At 36.6% G+C, this 6533-nt stretch overlaps 1 pseudogene; it reads left to right on the forward strand.

The window, feature by feature from the left end:
• Window positions 1-3724: 3724 nt before the first annotated feature.
• Window positions 3725-4616, forward strand: LOC107156530 (annotated as a pseudogene).
• The last annotated feature ends 1917 nt before the right edge of the window (window positions 4617-6533 follow it).

A 6533-nucleotide genomic window follows, 5' to 3' on the forward strand; every position in this document is an offset into this window, starting at 1 on the left:
TGGTGATGTCACCTCTCTGCTATGGAGGGCCCCAGGCTCCTTGCCGGAGTGTCCGAAGGGAGGGGTGGGACTGGTCTGTCTCTGGTTGGTTTCAGCTCCCAGTTCGCTATTTCATGAAGGCTTGGCGAGAGACCTCTTCCTAGAGTCCCTGCACCGCTCCTGCTGCACTGCGTCTCGGAGGCTATCCGCCCTGACGCGGGGGCCGGTGCAGGCAGCCGACAGTCGCCGAGTTGCACGGGCAGCGGCTGGCGGGTCTGGACCTCTGCACTGCGTGGCGGAGATTCACTCGTCTAGCGCAAACTGTCACCTCCAAAAATCCTACCGATTCCCGGCAGGTCTCTCTTTAGTGGAATTTTGCTAGGAGTTTCTCAGCAGGTCGAATCTAAGCGTATCCATGCGTCTCTCTGACCCCGTTGTTGAGGAGGTACTGAAAGCGCTGCCTCCCCTCTCGCCACCATGTTGGATCTCCCTCTGGACTCTCAATTCTAACAGAAAATTTTGGATCTGTTTTTCTGTTCTTTGGCAATATCTCAGTGACTTGACTACTATGAATTTATACTGTGTCTTGAAATCAGATGGTGTCAATCTTTTAATGTTATTCTTTTCATTACTATTGTGTGGTTATTATGCTGTTTTAACTCTCCATTTAAACTTTAGGATCAGTTTATCAATATCTACAAGATAACTTGCTGAAATTTTCATTGGGATTGCATTGAATCTATGAATCAAATTGGGAAGAACTGACATTTTGACAATATTGAATTTCTATATTCATGAGCATGGAATATTTTCCTATTTAGTTCTTCTTTGATTGATTTCATTAAAGTTTTATGATTTTTCTCATATTTATTTGTGCATATTTCATTAGATTTAAACAAAAGAATTTTATAGGGTGTGCTAATATAAATAGTATTGTGTTTTTATTTCCAGATTCCTCTTACTTATTTATTGCTGACATATGAGAAAGTAGTTAACTCTTCTATATTACTCATGTGTCTTGCAGTCTTATTATAACTATTTATTAGTTTCTGGGATTTGTTATTTTTGTTAATTCTTCTGCATTTTATAAATGTAAAACCATGGCATCTCTGAATAAAGGTAGCTCTATTTCTTTCTCCCAATTTGTACATGTTATACCTAGGATATTAGCTGGAACTTCCAATATGATGTTGACTGGCTGTGGACAGTCTTTTCTTTTTCCTGATATTAGGTGTTTTTTAAAATATATATGTATATGTGTGTGTGTATATATATATATATATATATATAATCTTATGAAGTTGAGGAAGTTCCCCCTTTTTTCCAAGTTTACTATGAGGTTTTATTATGAATGAGTGTTGAATTTTGTCAAAATTCTTTGCATCTATTGACATGATCATGTAAACTTTTATTTTTAGTTTGATAGAATACATTATTTTCTTTATGAATGTTGAATAAGTCTTGCATATCTGGGATAAATTCTATTTGGGTGGCATCTGTGAATTTCAATTTTTGGTAATTATCAATAAAGGTCTGATAAAAATTCATGTGAAGATTTTTGTGTGACTATGTTTCAAATAGTAAATATTTGGGAGCTCAATTGATGGACTGTGTAGCTGTATATATATATATATATATATATATATATATATATATTTTTTCCCATCTGACTGCCAAACTCTCCTCCAAAGTGACTACCACCTTAACACCAGTGATGAGTGAGGGTTCCTGTTGCTAGGCATCCTCTCTAGCTTTTGTTATTATAAGCGTGAGGCTTTTAGTCACTCTAATAGGTGTGTAGTGACATCTCAGTGTTGCTTTCTTCTTGCAATGTCCTAATAAATTATGTTATGTAAAATAATGCTGTGCATCTTTTCCTATGCACATGTGCTCTCTAAAATCTCATTGATGATGTGTCTGTTAGGAGTGTTTCCATTTTTAATTGGATTGCTTGTTTCTTTTTAAAGAATTTTAAAAATTAAAAAAAAAGCCAGTCAGAGTTGCACATGCCTCTAATCCCAGGGACTCAGTAGGTTGAGGTAGGAGGATCACAAGTTCAAGGCCAATCTCAGAAATTTAGCAAGGCCCAAAGCAACTTAGGAAGATTCTGTCTCAAAATACAAATAAAAAGGGCTGGGAATGAGCTCAGTAGTAAAGTGTCCCTAGGTTAAATCCCCAGTACAAAAATAAAAGAAAGTAAAATAAATGAATAAATAAAAGGACTGAGGGTGTAGTTCAGTGATAAAGTACCCCTTAGTTCAATCCCTAGTATAAAATAATGCCTCCCCCCCAAAAAAGAAAGAAAAAATCGAGTCCCTGAATGTTTTACAATCTTTTTACCTTTATTTTTCTATCAGATTTTAATCTAATTGTATGTCTGGAATATATATTTATTACCTATTCAACCTGAGAGGAATAATAGAATGGGTTTGGCTAGATTTAACCTTCCTTTTCTAGTTATTACCTCTGAGATCTTAGGCATATTGCCTGTTTGCATCTCAACCTCCTTATTTGTAATGTATTCATGAAAACAGCATCTACCTCACAGAGAAGTTTTCAGTCATGAATAACAGTACATATACCAACAACACCCCTAGAATATAGGCAGTGCTTGATATACATGAGCTATTATATTCATTTTAATAATTTCATTATATTAACTAGTAGTAGCACTCTCAGTATTAATACTTGTATTCTGTTTTAGTTTTTATTTTTTTCCCGCTTTGGGCTTAATTAAACTGAGTTAGGTTTATGGTTATGGTCCACATCTCTAACCAGATTTCAATTGTCCTGCCATGTCCTCTTTTACTTTCTTATTGTTTAGTGAGTCAGTGCTTAAGAGTGAGAGTGGTATCTTTCTTTAGTTTTGATGCATCTGCATTTTCAAGCATCAATTTCACAGTTTCTTTTATTTTGATTACATTTTCCCATTGTTTCCAGTTCTGGGATTTTCCCTAAGTTTTGACAGATTTAATTTACCTCTGATTATTTTTTTGATCAGCAGAATGATAATAATAATAGAAGTTCACATATACTTTTATACCATAATGATAATTACTACTCCTGACTCTCACCAGTAGTTTTTACTGTATATATATATATATATATATATATATATATATATATATATATATTAATATTTTATTGCACTTACCAATTTATTGTCCCATTTATGTCTTTAACCTTTTATCTTTTGTGGTGTTGCAGAACCCAGTGCCTTGCACATGCGAGGCAAGCACTCTACCAACTGAGTGATATCCCCAGCCCACCATTAATATCTTTGTTTCATATTTATCTTAATGTTTGTAGAATTCAGAGGCAATATGTATAGAAGTGACAAATTGCCACTTATTTAAAACATTTTATTGAACATCTCTAAATCTAGGCATGTTGCTAAACACACTGATCTACCAAATGATTTGCTCTTTTGCTCCAAAGAGCTAGTTTTCTAGTGGGAAAAGTGTGGATTACTAAATAGATAAGTGTATGCTTGTACGTGAGTTTGATAAAGAAAAAATAGGCACTAGCAATAGAAAACTGTTATGAATTGAGTATGAACATCTGTATACATGTGGTGCTCAGGGAAGGGTCTATTCATTAGGGGCCTAATCAGTGACTTCTCAATGCTAAAAGGAAAGTTTAAAGCAGTGATGCGTTTCTCAGGGTCCTGCTATATATAATTGGTTGAGTATAAAATAAAAAGAATATATTATTGAATTGATGACTGAACATCTAAGTATCCACTATGGAAAATGCCTGTGGGGGCTGGGACCTGAAATGTTCTAACCTGGTAAATTTGGAGTGCTTAGTACTGTAGAGCAAAGATGATTTGTGTGTGTGTGTGTGTGTGTGTGTGGTGTGTGTGTGTGTGTGTTTGTGCGCGCGCGCATGCGGTCTTGGGAACATAAGCCAGGCCCTCATACATGCCAGAAAAAATGTAGCTCTACCACTGAGCTAACATCCACAACCCTCAAAGACATTTTTTTTTAAATCAGGAATTTTTAAATAAAATATTGACTTTAAAAGCAGTTTATAATTAGGATTACCAGTATTGTAAGAACAAGCAGTAGTCATTTCTGCAGAGGTGGACCTGATGCCAAGATCTGCATTTTTGACCTTGTGCCTACAAAGGCAGAAGTGGATGAGTTTCTACTCTAAGGTCACACAGTATCTGATGAATATGAACAGCTATTCTCTGATGCCTCTGAGGCTGCCCACAAGTACGTGGTAATAAGTTGTGGCAATGATGGCTTTCATAATTGAAGTATGGCTCCACTCTTTTTATGTTATCTGCATCTACAATGAACTGTGCTGTGCTGGGGCTGACAAGCTCCAGACTGGTGTATGGTTGGTTTGCGAAACTCAGAGCATGGTGGCCAGGGTTCACGCTGGCCAAGCATCATGTCCATCCTCACCAAGCTGCAGAACAGGACATATGATTGACCCTATTCAGGGCCAAGTTCAAGTTCCCGGGCTGCCATAAGATCCACATCTCAAAGAAGTGGGCTTTATCAAGTTTAATGCTGATGAATTTAAAGGCATGGTAGCTGAGAAATGGCTCATTCCTAATGGCTGTAGGGGTCAAACGCATCCCCAATTGTAGTCCCCTGGTCAAGTGCTGGACCCTGCATTCATGAAGGCTTCCACTGTGTTGTCCAGAAGTTCACAGTCTTTGAAAATTCTCTAATATTTGTGTTCTGGTATAAAATCTGATAGGTTTTTATGGGCATGGAAAGATCTGGTTATTCATAAGGCTCCTGTCTGACAGGTATATTTGACTCTGATATTATGCAGTATTTTAGATTAAGATTAGATTTGGCTCAGGGCTAAATTACATATAACCATGTAGAAAAATCTCCTTCAAGTCACCGTTTTCTCTTTAGTTCACTCATTTCATGGTTCAATTTATGTTTAAACAATAATTACTAAAATATAAACATGTTTAATTTCCTGAAATATTATAAAGTATCAGATTAAAATTCTGGCTGGGCATGTGTGGTGCATGCCTATAATCCCAGTGGCTGGGGAAGTTGAGGCAGGAGGATTGTAAGTTTATGGCCAGCCTCAGCAATTTAGTGAAACACAGTTTCAAAATAAAAAGAATGAAAAATGAAAAGGTTGGGGAAGTGGCTCAGTGGATAATTACCTTGGGTTCAATCCAAGTACCAGAAAAAAAAATTTTAGATATGCTGATTAAAATTCAGGTATGCAGAATAGATCAAAACTTCCTTTTTATTTTTATGAAGTTTTAATACAAAATATTCATACAGATATATAACTTCAGAAGTAAATGTGAATGGTGAAGAGAGTAATGTAGTGAGAGATGGACTCTTATTGTATATTTTTTTTCTTTTTTTCCAGTAGGGTTTAAACCTAAGGGTGCTCTGCCATTGAGCTATTTACTAAGCTCTTTTTTGTTTTGAGCTAGGGTCTCCCTAAATTGCTGGGGCTGGTCTGAAATTTGTGATTCTTCTGCCACAGCCTCCTAAATTGCTGAGATTACAGACGTTTGCCACTGTGCCTAGCTGTACTCTATTTATTTATATAAACCACCTGACAGAGTAAATGACACTGGAAAAGAAATTTATATTGTTGGATGAATATGTATTATTTGTACTTGAAAGGATGGCATGTAAAAGACTTTAAATAACTTGGTATCAAAGGTTATCTTGACTCATTCCTTTATATTCTTTTATGCTTATGCAGATTGCTCTGCTTATATCATTCTGCTTTAGATATTTCAGCTTTTGCATATATAGTATTTGTTGATTGTTCTTTTTTTATTTGTTCTTTTTACATATATATGACAGTAGAGTGTATTTTGACATATTACACATAAGTGGAGTATATTTTATATTAATTAGATCCCATTCTTATGGTTGTGCATGATGTGAAGTTACACTGGTCATGTATTCACATATGAACATAAGAAAGTTATGGCCAATTTATTCTCCTGAAAATTTATAGTTTGTTCTTTCTGGTATTATTATTGCTACAATCTTTTATGAAAGCCAATTTTTTTGCAAGGATATTTTCGATTAAATAGCACAGATTTATAACCAAAATATGAGGAGACAATTTATGTGAATTATTTGTGAATAAAATACTTTGTAATATACAAATACACATAAATGTATAGATACATTTTTAATAATATATATACATGTACACATACATAATTTAATGTATGTATACAAATGAATTTATAATTCATTGCAATGTGAGGATCAGCAGCCAATCATGTACTGAATATCTTATACAAAATACATAAACAAGAGCTTCCAATCACTCCTGCAAGGTAGGCGGGCCTGCGACACACCAGCAGAAGAGGAGCAGCGGCCTGCTGAGAGGCAGAGCCGCCCCCTCCCCCTGTGCTGGCAAGGTAGAGGGAACTGTGACCACCCACAGAGCAGGCCCAGCGGCCTGCTGAGGGGCAGAGCTGCCCCCCACCCCCCGCGCCTGCCAGGTAGGCGGAACTGGGACCACCAACAGAAAAGGCCCAGTGGCCCGCGGCGGGACAGAGCTTCCAATCACTCCTGCAAGGTAGGCGGGCC

Source organism: Marmota marmota, unplaced genomic scaffold (genome assembly GCF_001458135.2).
Source record: "Marmota marmota marmota unplaced genomic scaffold, marMar, whole genome shotgun sequence".
Classification (NCBI taxonomy): Eukaryota; Metazoa; Chordata; class Mammalia; order Rodentia; family Sciuridae; genus Marmota; species Marmota marmota.